Source organism: Bubalus bubalis, chromosome 13, assembly GCF_019923935.1.
Source record: "Bubalus bubalis isolate 160015118507 breed Murrah chromosome 13, NDDB_SH_1, whole genome shotgun sequence".
Taxonomy (NCBI): Eukaryota; Metazoa; Chordata; class Mammalia; order Artiodactyla; family Bovidae; genus Bubalus; species Bubalus bubalis.
In genome coordinates this window covers 77,290,165-77,306,667 of record NC_059169.1, presented here as the reverse complement: position 1 = coordinate 77,306,667, position 16,503 = coordinate 77,290,165, and positions in this window count along the sequence as shown.

Below are 16,503 nucleotides of genomic sequence, written 5' to 3'. Positions count from 1 at the left end.
TATACACATTCCTTTTCATATTCTTTTCCACTGTGGTTTATCCTATAGTGCCCTGTGTTCTACTCTCTTGTTTTTCCATTCTGTATATATTAGTTTGCATCTGCTAACCCCAAACTCCCAGCCCAACCCTCTCCCACTCGCCCTCCCCCTTGGTAGCCATCAGCCTATTCTCTGTGTCCCTGATTCTGTTTGTCTTTCATAGTAGGTTCCATTGTATAATATTTTAGATTACACATGTGAGTGATATCATACAGTATTTGTCTTTCTCTTTTTGACTTACCTCACTTAGTATGATAATTGCTAGCTGCATCCTTGTTTCTGCAAACGGCATTATTTCGTTGTTTTTTATGGCAAGTATGAATTCATCGTATGTATTTATGCCACTTCTTTATCCGTTCATCTGTTGATGGACATGTAGGTTGTTTCCATGTTCTAGCTATTGTGAACGGTGCTGCTATGAACATAAGGGATGAATAAGGTTTTTAAAGTACAACTGATTATTGTTGTTGGTGTTGTAAAAGAAATCTGCACTAGCAATACTGGGTATTTTTGTGTTTCTCTCTCTTGGTTTTAGTGGATGAATATTAAGTGTGATATTTATTATTGTTTCTGACTGATACTCTTACAGGTTGGGGAAATTTCCCTCTTTTCACAGTGCATGCAGAGTGTTAAATGGGAATGGATGTGGAATTTTATCAAGTGGTTTTTGAGGGCATTTATTTTGAGATGGGTTTTAATATTTGAATGATTCAAATATTCATTTCAAGAAATTTGACTATGAAAATCCAATACCAGATTCAGTCATTATCTTTGGATCTTCATATTAATGGTATGCAGTTGCCAGGTATTGAAAAATGTGCTTGTTGAAGATCTTTAAAATCACTTTGATTAATTTTAAGATTAGAGATGGTTTTGTATTAATAACACCTGATTGGTAAACTGTGCCTGTTATTGGAACTAATTCTACTGAATTTAGGTATGGGAGTCAATTCTTATAGAAGTCAAATTGAGAATTTAAAAACACAGTAATATGGAATTAAGACTGATTGTTTTTATGTTTCTTCGAACAAATGGTAAAGCCATTATATATTCATGCAGAAACTAAGAACAGCTTTATGATCTTTACAGAGCATCTGCCAAAGTAAATTATAAATACTCCAGTTAAACTTTGAAATTATATTGGAAAATACGATAGTTATGTGCTGTGGCTGACAAAGAGAAAAATTATTATAAGTGTTTAAATACTTCTAAACTAGACACAAATAAAGCACAAGCTCTTATAGCTCTACCACCTGAAGAGAAGGGAGCAAAAAGGAACACATATGAAAAATGGTTAGAAGGATTAAGCAAGGTGGTCTCCAAATACTTGTCCACAGGCTAAAGCCAGTTAGTTCATCCCCGATGTCCTCTGGCCCACAGCAGCCCTTTGAGATGGATTTCTTCCCTGATGGCTCAGCAGGTAAAGAATCTGCCTTCAATGCAGGGGACATAGGAGATGTGGGTTCCATACCTGGGTCGGAAAGATCCCCTGAAGCAGGAAATCGCAACCCGGTCCAGTATTCTTGCCTGGAGAATTCCATGGACAGAGGAGCCTGGGTGTTACAGTTCAGAGGATTGCAAAGAGTCAGACACGACTGAGCATGCATGCATGCGGGGCCTTAGAGACCAGAACTGTGCAGCCCCAGGCAGAGTTCTTTCTTGCAGCCTGGCTGGCTAGACATTTGACCTGGTGCTCTGAGGGTGAGATGGCCACCACACCTAAACCTGCAGGAACTGTCGTTCCTTAGCCTTTTTTAGTTTACTCAGAATATTTCTGGATTGTGTGAGAGTAAGGCATCCGTTGCTAACATCCATGGTGAACTGTTAAAAACCACACTCCTAGCACATGTTGGATATTTGTGCTTTCCTTCCTTACTGCAGTGTCCAATAAAGACACCAAAGTCAACAAACTTGTATAAAAAACAATTACATAAAATGTGTATTTTAAATTACGGTATGATTTTTCTACATTTGGAAACATTTGCCATCGTCTTAAAGGTTTTCTTTTTTTAGAAAAGAATTGTCTTTATTTATTTATTCTTGGCTGCTCCTGGTCTTCACTGCCGTGCTTAGACTTTCTCTAGTTGCAGCAAGCAGGGGCTACTTTTCGTTGTGATGTGCAGGCTTCTCACTGCGGTGGTACCTCTTGTGCTGGAAAACGAGCTCTAGGCCCACAGGCTTCAGCAGTTGCCGCACACAGGCTCAGCAGTGTGGCTCGTGGTCTCTAGAGCTTGGGCTTAGGAATTGTGGCACGCAGGCTTTTTGCCTCTCGGCATATGGAATCTTCCTGGACCAGGGATCGAACTTGTGTCCCCTGCTCTGGCAGGCAGAAGCTTATCCACTGTGCCACCTAGGAAGTGTCTCCATCTTCTCAAAATAAAGTTGTCTCTTCTAAACATTTTTATATTAAAAGATCTTTCTATTATGAAATGATGGTGATAGTACATAGATTCTTTCTGCATGATTATTTACTTACAGTACTGATCAGTACTAAAACAAAGATGTATAAGGTGCCAGGTGAGCTTATATAAAAAGAAGTCAACTCGAATCCAGGGTTCCGGGAAGGTGTTTTCAAGAAAGTGGCATAGCCACTGGCTTCATTTAGGTGGAATCTGCTAAAGCAGTCTATTTACCAACTAAATGATGGTTATTAGAATTAAGTGGGATGGCATCAGGGAAACCCTGTCAACACAGCCCTGCTTGCAGTATTTCTTCATGCTAATTTCCCTCCCCAGCTGCTGAACCGGGGGTCCCATCACCTGGAAGCTGGAGGCAAACATGAAAATACAAGGTAGCTATGCAAAGTTTCCCAGGTGGCTCAGTGCTAAAAAAAAATCTGCCTGCCAATGCAGGAGACCCAGGTTCGATCCCTGGGTCTGGAAGATCCCCTGGAGAAGGAAATGGCAAATCACTTCAGCATTCTTGCCTGGGAAATCCCATGGACAGAAGAGCCTGGTGGGCTACAGGCCATGGGATCGCAAAGAGTTGGACGTGACTTAGTGACCAAACAATAACAACATGCAAAAAGAAGGAGAAAGTTAGTTTAGGTTGTTCCCTAGCTTTGAGATATATTATTTTCTCCTCTTTCCCAATGTTTTTCCTCTCCCTAATCCTATGGTTATGCCTTCTCCTTATGATCTCTCTGCCTCTTTCTTCTTTTTCTTTTTTTCCCGTTCAACATAAGACAATGACCTAAAGAAAAAGACATCAATAGAAAATAAATTTCCAAACCATCAAGGCTAATGCATTTAAAATATTGTAACGATAAACTACTGTTGCTCAATTCCTTTCTGAACAATTATTTACTTATAGTACTGATCAGTTCTAAAATGAAGACGTATAAGGTGCTGTTATTAAGTCACTAAGTCATGTCCAACTCTTTGCAACCCTGTGGACTACAGCACACTAAGCCTTCCTGTCCTGTAGCAATTGAAAAGATTATGTGGCTACTTGGCAATGATGAATTGTCTTCACAGTGGAGATTTTTTTTCTACAGGATCTCAGCTACAGAAGTCAGGCTGGGTATTATTTAGAGGTCAGTAGAAGGAAAAGATAGAGGAAGTGAGATAATTTTGTTGTTTGCCTTTATTAAGCCTGTCTAGCAGAACCTAAGATGCTCTCTGGTGCCATGTTTATCCGCTCTCCATAGGTTGCTGTGGGATCGTGCCTCCCTTCATTGCATCCTCTAACTTACGTGCATTTCTGAATGCAAATTACCCCACATCCCCACACCCCCAACATACACATAGAGAACAAAAGTCTTAAGCAGACATGAATCTCTGATGCCAACTGACTGGAAAGGAAATTTTTTGTTTTAAAAATGATTTCATTTGTCAAACTAAAATAATAGTTACGTCTTGGATAGTGTTTTTGGGTGCAAACCAACAAAAATCCACTCTAACTCATTTTCATATAAAAGAATTTCTTAAGATATAAAGATAGCTTGTCCCAAAGGCTAAAGAATGGAATTCCAGGCAGGAATCCCAGAACCAAGTTGCAGAACTGGCTTCCCAAGTGAATAGGAGCTTCTATTAGGATCAGGACCTTGCCCAGTCAGAAGCCCTCACCACTGACGTGAAGAGAAATTTTAATAAAAGAGAACCTGTAACTTCGTTTTGGAAATGCATTCCCACTGAATAAGGGCTTTTCCCCCTTTGCAACCTCTTGGACTGTATCCTGCCAGGCCCCTCTCTCCATAGACTTTTCCAGGCAAGAATACTGGAGTGGGTTGCCATTTTCTCTCCCAGGGGATCTTCCCGACCCAGGAATCGAACTCGTGTCACCTGTATCTCCAACAGATTCTTTAACCGCTGAGCCATCTCGGAAGCACACACAATAAGGAACTTGAACTCGATTCAGTAGGTGACAGGGTGTCATTGAAGGAGCTGAAGAATATCACTGGAATACACATTTATGCCTAGAACGCTTCCCCAGTGAGGATGGGATGGGAAATAATGTTATGCCTTTCAGTGGATGGAGTTAAAGTTCTGTCCTCTCATCAGTTTTCTCCTTTATCTAGTTTTACCCACCTGGCTCATACATGACCTGCTGTTGTTCATCTGCAATACTGGTGAAATTCCACATGGTCACTGTGGGCCACCTTCAGGTAAAGTGTCTTTTTTTTTGGCTGTACTGGGTCTTTGTTGTTTGTACCAGCTTCTTTAGTTGCAACTTATGGCCTTATTTAACTTCTATGCAGAGTACATCATAAGAAACGCTGGGCTGGAAGAAGCACAAGCTGGAATCAAGATTGCCGGGAGAAATATCAATAACCTCAGATATGCAGATGACACCACCCTTATGGCAGAAAGTGAAGAGGAACTAAAAAGCCTCTTGATGAAAGTGAAAGAGGAGAGTGAAAAAGTTGGCTTAAAGCTCAACACTCAGAAAACGAAGATCATGACATCCGGTCCCATCACTTCATGGGAAATAGATGGGGAAACAGTGTCAGACTTTATGTTTTTGGGCTCCAAAATCACTACAGATGGTGACTGCAGCCATGAAATTAAAAGACGCTTACTCCATGGAAGGAAAGTTATGACCAACCTAGATAGCATAGTGAAAAGCAGAGACATTACTTTGCCAACAAAGGTCCATCTAGTCAAGGCTATGGTTTTTCCTGTGGTCATGTATGGATGTGAGAGTTGGACTGTGAAGAAGGCTGAGTGCCAAAGAATTGATGCTTTTGAACTGTGGTGTTGGAGAAGATTCTTGAGAGTCCCTTGGACTGCAAGGAGATCCAACCAGTCCATTCTGAAGGAGATCAGCCCTGGGTGTTCTTTGGAAGGAATGATGCTAAAGGTGAAACTCCAGTACTTTGGCCACCTCATGCAAAGAGTTGACTCATTGGAAAAGACTCTGATGCTGGGAGGGATTGGGGGCAGGAGGAGAAGGGGACGACAGAGGATGAAATGGCTGGATGGCATCACTGACTCGATGGACGTGAGTCTGAGTGAACTCCGGAAATTGGTGTTGGACAGGGAGGCCTGGCGTGCTGCGATTCATGGGGTCGCAAAGAGTCGGACACGACTGAGCGACTGAACTGAACTGAATGGCCTTAATTGCCCTGCTGCATGCAGGATCTTAGTTCTCCGACCAGGAATCAAACCTGTGTGCCCTGCATTAGAAGGCGAATTCTTAATCCCTGAAACACCAGGGAAACCCTACCAGTGTCTTGATATGTGAAATTTTTCACTTTTTGATTGTGAATTGCATGTACTTCTAGGTTGGTTGCCCCAGGTCATGCTCGTTTTTCTATCTGCTTCTTGCTGTTTGCCAATCCAGGATCAAGGAAGAAGCCAGGGTAGTGTTCAACTCTAGAAATGCCGTCGGCTTATCAGCAGCCTCTCTGAACTTGCTACTGCAGGCTCACAGGCCCATTCTAGTTACAGATCTCTGTCCTCTATAATCAGATGAGGAGATAGTCGGAGAAGTGAGCAACAAAGCCTGTTTTGGAGATCTTTGTGGTTTGAGAGTGGGACTCAGGGAGGTCTGTCCCAGTGAATATTAGGTTAACCTAGATTGTGGCTAAGGATCTCAGGGTGCCAGAGTGGTGAAATCCATCAGTGATCAAATACAAAGGAGTAGACAGACTTGCCACATAATAAAAGCAATTCTTCCTGGACAGTGGCAAGACTAAATTAAATGGTCAAAAATCTTAACACAGACCTTATTTAAACAAACAAACAAAAAAAGAAAACACTGTATTTGATAGCCTGGGCTAAGAAGAGTCTGACTGGTACAGAAACAGTGGGACATCTTAGGTGGTCTGGAAGAACAGCAGAAAGTGAAAGGGCTGGTAGCTTAGTCGTGTTCAACTCTTTGTGGACTGTAGCCCCTCAGGCTCTTCTGGGAAGTTCCCAGAACTCCCGTGGAAGTTCCCACACAAGAATACTGGAGTGGGTAGCCATTCCTTTCTCCAGGGGATATTTCCAACCGAGGGATCAAATCTGTGTCTCCTGCATTGACAGGCGGGTTCTTTACTGTCTGAACCACCAGGGAAGCAGGGGTGTTACCATTTCACAGACAGCTGTCACGCAGGAAGCAGTCTTAGCTTTAGACTAGACTTAGCTGAAGAACAAAAGGATCCAGAGAGGTGGTGGCCTTGAGATCTTAGTGGTCAGGGTGACCCTGTGAAAGGTTGAAAGAGTGTGGACCTGGGTCCAATGGGTTCGCCAAATTTGATTTTTCTGTTGTCAGGACTGGTGACTGGGCTCAACATTATTTATTGAGGCAGAGGGTCAATCACAGAGAGAAAGCTAGAATCCGTGCTGAAGAGGGGTTTTGGGTCCTGGGAAGGGTGAAAGGTACCCTCTGAGAACCATGGCTAGAGAAACGTAGCATAATCACCTAGGAAGTATGAGCCGCTGAGTCCCCGTCTCAGGGGTCTGGGGTCCTGGAGAAATAACTCATGGGTAACAGCAACCTCTAAGAGGTACAGGCAGGGCTCTTCGCTGCTGCACGGCTCTCCTCCCCTGACTGGCCATTGTTGTGGCTGGCCAGAATCAAGCCAATGTTAGCCCTGGTTCTCATTGCCCTCTATGCACTGAGGTGGGGCTGGTGGGGGTAGACACACACTCACACACACTCAGGATGTGACTTGAGAGCATGGGTGGTTGCAGCCTGCAACTATGACCACATGAGACTCCAGGTCTAAGCCCAGGGAGATGTTCCCTCTTGACACAGTGCCCAGCTCCTCCTGGTCCCCCTTAAGGTTCCCTCTTTCTCAGGGATGTTAGGGTTGACAGGCTGGAGGGTCCTTCTCTGACCTGGGAAGGCCTCAGTTGGGCAAGCTAAGCCAAGCAGTGTCGTTCGCTATCGAAGAGCATAGACTTGAGGTGAAAGCCCAGCCCCTCCTTCTCAAGTGCCTCAGCCCTGCCTTCTTCTCGTATGTAAAGTGCAGAACTCTGGTACCTGGCTCCAGCACTGCTATGGGCTTGAAATGAAAGCATAAGTGTAAAATCTTTATAAAAGTTTCTGGCTCCTAGCATGTATTATACAAATGTCAGCTTTAAGACAATGAGATAATATATTCATCCACCAATTTGCTGAGTATCTACTAGGTATCAGCGTGGAGGTGGGGGCTCCCCAGGTGGTGCAGCGGTAAAGATCCTGCCTGCCAATGCAGGAGACCCGAGAGCCGTGGGTTCGATCCCTGGGTCGGGAAGATCCCCTGGAGGAGAGCATGGCAATCCACTCCGCGGCGGGATACGTACGGCCCAAAAAGTTGGACACAACCGAGTGACTAACACTGGAAAGTAGAGAAGTGGAATCATTGACTTTTATTCTTTTTTGACTGCTCTTTCCTCACCATTAGAGTAGTGAGAAAAGAAGGCAAGGAGAAGCTGGTGTGTTTTTCTTTGTTTCCCCTTTAAGTAGCTAATTTTTGGCTGCTCTGGGTCTTCGTGGCTGTGTGCGGGCTACTCTCTAGTTGCCGTGTGCGGGTTTCACATGGGGTGGCCTTTCTTGTTGAGGTGCACGGGCTTAGTTGCCCTGTGGCATGTGGAATTTTCCCAGACCAGAGATCAAACTCGTGTCCCCTGACTTAGCAGGTGGATTCTTAACCACTGGATCACCAGCGAAGCCCCCATTTTGTTTTTCAAGGAAGAACGGGCAAGAGAGACCTGCTTTGGTTCTCGACTGAAGGCCTACCTCGGCTCAACAAGGGACTGTGTCATGGCTTGGCACGACAAAGCCTCACAGTAATTAGAGGCACACTGACCTTTTTTGCACTTGGGGAAGCCTGGCTGTGAGGGGGCAGGGTCCTAGGTTTCTGTCACAGTCTGTTCCTCTCTCAATTCACCGAGAATGCTAACCTACATTATCTTCCATACTGAGAAGAAATGATTAGCCTTTTCACTTCATAAATCATGACCTCATTTTAAGGCATCAAGGTGTTCACGTCTAATGACCCTAATCCTAGCTTTTGGAAAAGCCTTTAATCTTGTTAATGATATGCTGAAACAAATTAAACAAAGTGACTAATTCTGTGGCCTGGCTGCTGACTGATTCCAACAGGAAATTTCTCCTTAGGAAAGTTCGCTCTGTCGGTCCACTCATCTGATGTCTCGCCATAGATAGGGTGTTTTTAAGACTGTGAAGCAAGGATATCATATAATAGGCCCGGTGAACCTACAGTTTTTTGCTCGCTTTTATTTCTGTATTCAAAGCAGTGCTTCAAAAACTACGTTATAAGAACTTGAGTTTAAAATGTTTCCAACCTCATCCCCCACCCCAAAGGGCAAAGCCTGTTCCATCTTGTGCTGGCACTCCACCCTGAAGGAAACTGTTAATTTCTAGATCTTTCAAGATGCCATACTGGTTAGTCAGAGGATTTCTAAGCTTGTTTAAAATACCTCCCTCCCTACTTCAATCGTCGGTCTTCTGATTCCAATACTCTCTTAGCCTCCTTAAAAAACAAAAACAAAAACAAACTATTAGAAAAGAGAAGTAGATCTTTAAAAATGGTATCTGTGCTCTCTACTTTTGAAGACATAATATCAGGGTATTAAAGATGGAAGATAATAAGTCGTTATAATCAAACCTAACTTGCCTTCTAGGAAATCTAAGGATTAATTAATCAATCAAAGGATGTGCTCACTGCTCCCTATTATTGTTATGCTAAAGATGTGAACACAGAGTGTCTTTGCTGCTGTTTTAAGCCCTTCGTGATCCATTATCTGTTCATTTCTTCAGCCTCAGCTCTAATTCACCTTCTCATACTGTGGTTAAGGATCATATGACAATTCTTCTCAGAATGTGAAAGAACTAGCAGAGCTCTCCTTTGACTCTTAGCTCGTCTAGAGAATCAGTTCTTTCCCTAGGCCTGCTTTCCTTCCACCCACCCCTCCGTACCCAACTAGGTCCAGTATATATATATATATATATATATATATATATATATATATATATACTGCAACGAGATCCAACCAGTCCATTCTGAAGGAGATCAGCCCTGGGATTTCTTTGGAAGGAATGATGCTGAAGCTGAAACTCCAGTGCTTTGGCCACCTCATGCAAAGAGTTGACTCATTGGAAAAGACTCTGATGCTGGGAGGGATTGGGGGCAGGAAGAGAAGGGGATGACAGAGGATGAGATGGCTGGATGGCATCACTGACTCGATGGACGTGAGTCTGAGTGAACTCCAGGAGTTGGTGATGGACAGGGAGGCCTGGCGTGCTGCGATTCATGGGGTCGCAAAGAGTCGGACACGACTGAGCGACTGATCTGATCTGATCTGATGTATATAGATGGCTCAGAGGTTAAAGCGTCCGCGTGGAATGAGGGAGACCTGGGTTTGATCCCTGGGTGGGAAAGATCCCCTGGAGAAGGAAATGGCAATACACTCCAGTACTCTTGCCTGGAGAATCCCACGGAGGGAGGAGCCTGGTAGGCTACAGTCCATTGGGTCGCAAAGAGTCAGACACAACTGAGCAACTTCACTTCAAAGTGAGATTTAGGTCTCACTTTATTTTAAAAAATATTTATTTATTTATTTGGCTGCACTGGGATCTAGTTCCCTGACCAAGGATGGAACCCCAGGCCCCTTGCATTGGGAACGCGACATTCTAGCTCCTGGACCATCAAGGAAGTCCCAGGTCTCACCTTATTTATTTATTTATTTTTAACACCAAAACCATTTTGTGTTGGGGTGTAGCTGATTAACAGTGTTGTGGTAGTTTCAGGTGAACAGCGAGGGGACTCAGCCGTACACACACAGGCATCCATTCTCCCCCAGACCACTTCCCATCCAGGCTGGCACAGAGCATTGAGCAGAGTTCCATGTGTCATACAGTAGGTCTTTGTTGGTTATCCATTTTATATATAGCAGCATGTACAGCCCAACGTCCCTAACTATCCTTTCCCAGGCCCTTCCTCCAGGAAGCCTCCCTCGACTCTCCAAGATTGCTTTAGACATCCCTTCCACGTGCTCAGGTAGCTCCCTGGGAAAGGCCTAGACATCTCCCTGCCTCAGATAAAGTAAGTGCTCAGTACATATTTATTGAATGAATAAACCAAATAACTACGGTTTGGTAAATAATAAGTTTTAAAAATATTTTCCTTTAACACATTCCAAAATATTACGATAATAAATGATCATTAAATGAATTACTAGTTTAACTTCACCGTTACCACTTGTCAAGTTCTAAAAATTCCACACCTGTGACCCAAGACACTTAGCTAATGGGAACAGTTTAACAACCTTTCTGGACAAGCCAACGTTAATGATTTGCACCAAGTCGGTATTCAATGAATTCTTATTGGTAAAGAAATGAAAACATCAAGTTGTGAGGTATTTTCCTGGTGAGACAAAAAGCAGAGGTATCATGAAGTGATTTTCACATCCCAGTTAGGGCCCTACGTGACTTGCTGCCATGCCCTCCCCCCGCCCAGGATGAAGTGCAAATAGCCCCACTCTTTCAGTGCCCCAGTTTCCACCCTTCTCCCATCTCTTCAGCCTCCACCCTTGGGATCCCCCCCTGCTGCTGCCCTCACAGGAGATCCACAGGGCCTGGGCTGCATAAAGGGGAGCAGCAGGACTGGACAGACAGAATGATGCCTGCTTTGTTCTGGGCTCAGGGACCGCTGGAATCCACCAGCAGGATCAGGCAGAGCCCCTAAGGTCCCTTTCCATCACCTACTTGTGGTCCCTCAGGTCCTTCCCTGGGGTTAAAAAATCTGGAGAAGGGATGAGAGGAAAGGGCACCTAAGGAAGGCTGGCTGGATCCCTCGGTGGGTGGAAGGTTGGTGGTATAGAAAGCAGAGGGGAGGGAAAGCCAGCCAAGGGAAGTGCCTATGAAGGGGTGTCATGCGCTGGAGACTGGCGAAAGGGAGGGACAGACTGGACGGGGTCCGTCCTAGACCTTTGTACTGAGGGCAGTTGTCATCTCCTGGGGCAACGGGAAAGAAAACACAGGTCCTAGGTCCTAACAACAGTTAATGTTTATGGTACATTTCGCTTCCCTGACTCCTCTGTTCTCGTCTCCGAAGAAATAGAATTCTATAAGGCTTGTTCCTGCACCTGGGCATCAGCCCTTCTTCTAGGAGTGAGTCCCTCTCTCTTTGGCATTTGGTCATTTTTCTCTCTGCAGGCACCTTCCTACCTGCCTAGAAACAGGATTGCTTCCCTAGGTGACAAACCAGTGCCAGCCTCTGCCCCCCAACAAAATTCTGGAAGAGGATGTAGTCCACTCTGCTTGCTGCTCCTGCCTTTGTACCTCTATTCCTTTTTTTTTTTTTTAATATTTTTTTGATGTGGACTGTTTTTAAGGTCTTTAATGAATTTGTTACGATATTGCTTTGGTTTTATGTTTTGGTTTTTTGAGGCATGTGGCATCTTATCTCCCCATCTAGGGATCGAAACCGCACCCCCTGGATCGCCAGGGAAGTCTCATGTACCTCTATTCCCAATTCTTCTAGCTCCTTGATGAGGCTCCTACATGCTAAAAACTCAACTTGCTGCCTCTGTTTCTTATAAGTTCTGGGACCTCAAGCAAACTGCTTAGTCCCTAAAATGTAATCTCCTCAATCTGCAAAAGGAAAAGAACGAGAATTACCCCAGATGGTTGTTCCAATGATTAAAACCAAAGTGTCATTTACTTAAAAGGGAGCTTTAAAAATATCTGTTCTGTGTAAACTTTTGTAAAATCTATTTTTCCAGGAGCTGCTAATTTCAGAGTCTATCACTTCCCTCAGGAGGGAGTGAGGGGCAATGTTCCCCATCTGATTTATGTGACATAAAAGTCATATTCCTGCCACTTCCTTTCCTTTTCAGCTGGAGCTTTTTTATGTTTATAAGGAACACCTATATTATATCAGACATTTTTAGTACAGTGTTTCATTTAGCCCTCAGGAATACTGAGAAACTGGTTTGGTTGTGCTCATTTTACAATGGATGCTTCCTGGTGGCTCAGTGCTAAAGAATCCACCTGCCAATACAGGTGACTTGGGTTCAATCCTTGGGATCACAAGATCCCCTGCAGAAGGACATGGCAACCCACTCCAGTATTCTTGCCTGGAGAATTTCATGGACAAAAGGATCCTAGCGGGCTATAGTCCATGGGGTCTCGAAAGAGTCGGACAGGACTTAGCGACTAAACAACAGCAAATGCTCATTTTACAGTGAGGAAACAACTTGCTCAAGGTTTCAAGGTTAATCAGTAGAAGAACAGGAATTCAGTCACAGTGCTCTTTAATAGCAAATCCTCTCAATGTTAATACACCTCAAATGACAAAGAGCCAAACCTCATACTTCTTTCCTTTATTTCTTCCTGTGTAGTTTTCCAAAAGAAAATACTCCAAATGCGCTCTGAGAAAACCACTGTATAAACATCAGGGGGGAATTAAAAAATATGTGCTAGCAATACATAGTTTATAAGAGAGGCACTTGAGAGTTGAAGTGTTTATTTTTGCCTGTTTAGAATTATCTTTAAAGGAAGGGGATGAAGATACTGACTAATCTTTGATGTTATGCCTATATGTTAATTTTAAGGGTGACCACTAACGAATTGAAATGAGCATGTGCTCACTTGCTCAGTGGTGTCTGTCTCTTTGCAACCCTATGGACTGTAGCCTTCGAAGCTCCTCCATCCGTGGACTTCCAGGCAAGAATACTGGAGCGGGTTGCCATATCCTACTCTAGGGGAGCTTCCTGACCCAGGGATTGAACCTGCATCTCTTGGATCTCCTGCATTGGCAGGCGGAGCCTTTACCACTGGGCCACCTGGGAAGCCCCAAAGAATTGAAATAGAATAGGTATAAATTCCGAATCATTAGAAGTGTTTGGGAAAAAAAGAGTATGTTAAAGAAAATTAAATGAAAAGGAGATGAGATAGGAGGGGAAAAAACCAAAGAAAAAGGAAGTTAAATAAGTAGGAAGTGAGAGGGTGGTAATAAATTCAAGCATAAGGATCACAGTGTGACAAAGTGTGCCAGTGTTCACCAAAAGCCTGTTCTCTTTCATGGTTATAGAATTGTGGTTGGGGCATGGCTACCCAGCTAGCGGTCTCATCGTTCTGCTCCTTTGCTGCTGGGTGTAACCTCAGAACTAAGTTTTATCTGGTGGGTGATGGCAGATAAGTCTGTCTAGGTCTTTCTGGGTCTAGGTCTTTGCACTTGGGTTTCACTCTTCATTCTTCCTTGAGCTGGAACTACCTTATTTCCTTCTTCTGTGTAAATAAGAGCGACACCTTAGAGGATGGAATAGTCATATGTGGCAAAGGAGCCACACAGCAGCTGGGACCACTCATCCCAATACTCTTTCATGGGGAAGCTGTAGACGTTGTGTTTGGTGGGTGGCAGGGAGGAAGGAGCTCTTTCTTACAGCAACCTTTTACCCTAATTAACATACATAATAAAATGAAAACTCATTACCATAGGCTACTGCCAACGCTGGACATGCAAGAGATGCAGGCTCAATCCCTGGGTGGGGAAGACCCCCTGGAGGAGGAAATGGCCACCCACTCCAGTGTTCTTGCCTGGAAAATTCCAGGGATGGAGGAACCTGGTGGGCTACAGTCCACTGAGTCACAAAGAGTCAGACACGACTGTGCATGCATGTAGGCATGTCACTAAAAGGCAGACTCTCAGAATTCAACTGTTGCGATGAACATTTACAGGGCAGCAGTGGAGACGCAGACACAGAGAACAGACCTGTGGACACAGTGGGGAAAGAGGGGGGAACGAGCTGACAGAGCAGCGTGGAAACATAAAAGATCATATGTAAAATAGACGACCAATGGAAATGAGCTGTATGACTCACGGAGCTCAAATCAGGTGCTCTGTGACAACCTAGAGGGGTGGGATGGGGAGGGAGGTGGGAGGGAGGTTCAAGAGGGAGGGGACAGGTATACCTGTGACTGATTCGTGTTGATCTATGGCAGAAACCAACACAATATTGTAAAGCAATTATCCTCCAATTAAAAATTTTTTAAAGTCAAGTGTTATTTACAAAAACACACTTAAAAATAATGACTCAGGATGGTTGAAAATGAAGAGATGAAAAGACATATACTAGGTAATCACTAACAAAAAGAAAAATAATTGTATCATATGACATAGAATTTAAGGTGGAAAAACAAAGGACAGATAAACACCTAGCGAACTTAACTAGGCAAACGGGGTTAGAGTCCTGACTTTGACATTTATACTGTAGAACCCTGGGCAAATTGCTTTATTCTTTTTTAATGTCAGTTTCTTTCTCTATAAAAGATGATAATAACATATTATTTGCAGAATTGGGAGATAATACATGGGGAACATTCTCTATAGATATAAAAATATAGTAACTCAAATTGGATCATATAATTCACTCATCTGGCATTTACTGAACACTTCTGATACATCAGAACTAGGAAGAGGGAGTCAGTCATATTACTTGTCATCAGAGAGATTATGTGTAAAAATGAGTTTAATAAAATATTATACAGCATTATGGGGGGGCATGCATTTTGTCTAGAGAGAGGGGCCAACAGAGTCAAAAATAATTTCATAAGAAAGGTGATTCTGTGGTTGATTGGTATTTGCACAGGCTGAGTAAGAGGAAGGATGTTCCATGAGAAGGCACAGCATAAAAATAAGTGGCCTGGAGCTTCCCTCGTGGCTCAGTGATAAAGAATCTTCCTGCCGATGCAGTAGACACGGGTTCGATTCCTGATCCAAGAAGATCCCACATGCCAGGGAGTAATGGGACCCGTGTGCCACAACTATTGAACCTCTGCTCTAGAGCCCGGGAGCCGCAATACTGAAACACGTGGGTCCTAGAGCTGATGCTCCGCAACAAGAGAGGCCACTGCAATGAGAAGCCTGTGCACCGCAACAGAGATAAAAGCCTGAGGAGCAACGAAGACCCGGCACAGCTAAAAACAAATAAATACAATTTTATGTATATATAAAAAGGAATCAATCCAAGAAGAAGATATAACAACAACAGAAAAATAAGTGGCCTGATAGGGAACTGCATTCATGGAACTCAGAAAGTTTGATGAGACTGGAGAAACAGATGCTGGCTAAGATATTGGAACTTCATCCTATACACAATGGGGAGGCGTTTGAAGTGTTCCTCCAGGAAATGACTTGCTCAGTTTTGTATTTTAGACAGCTTATTTTAGCCACAAGGTGAGAGATGGCAGGGGTAGAGGTGTGAGCAGCTTAGCAGCAGTGAGACTAATGAGGAAAACAATGCAATGTTTCAAGGGCTCGAAAGAAAGGACCCCAAACCCAGCATCAGCAGTGAAATGGATGGAAGGTGCTGGACAGGAGTGAATGGTCTCCCAAGGGAGCGATGGGGGAAGAGAAGGGGAGACTGGGACAGTTTCAGATTTCTCCTGTGGTTGACGAGGTGGACTGTGGAGATGTTTACTAGGAATGAGACCAGGGAGAAGGGGCAACTGGCAGGAAAGTTAACTTCCATTTTAGTCAAGCTGAGCTGAGGGCCAGTGGGACGTCTGGGTAGACATTTCTGATAAGAAATTGGCTTTACAGACTGGAGATCTGGGATAGGCTGGACAGGTTATGAGTTGCTAGCACATGGTTGAAGTCATGGATGGGACTGGATAGACCAGATAACATTACAAACAGACCAAAAAAACAGACTGTTTTAGCAGTCCAACATGTCAAAGATGAAAAGGGGCCAAGCTCAAGTAAGACGTTTAGAGGACAGGAAACTGACGTGTCAAGTCTGGCCTCCAGTGACAAATATTGCAGATACATTAAATAAGAAGCGAATGGTGGTGGGGGCAGGGAAACGACCCAATGGTTCAGGGAAGTTTGAAAGCACAGGTGACCTTTGTCAGGGTTGCCTTGGAAGAAGAGTGGGCACGGAGATCGGTTGCAGGAAAGAATGAGTGGTAGATGAAAAAAGGGTTGTAAGAATCATAAAAAACAGGCATTTATCTCCCAAAAAGCTTGACAGTGAGGAGGTGGGGACTGGAGAATCCAGACTGGATCAAGGAAGTATTTTGAAA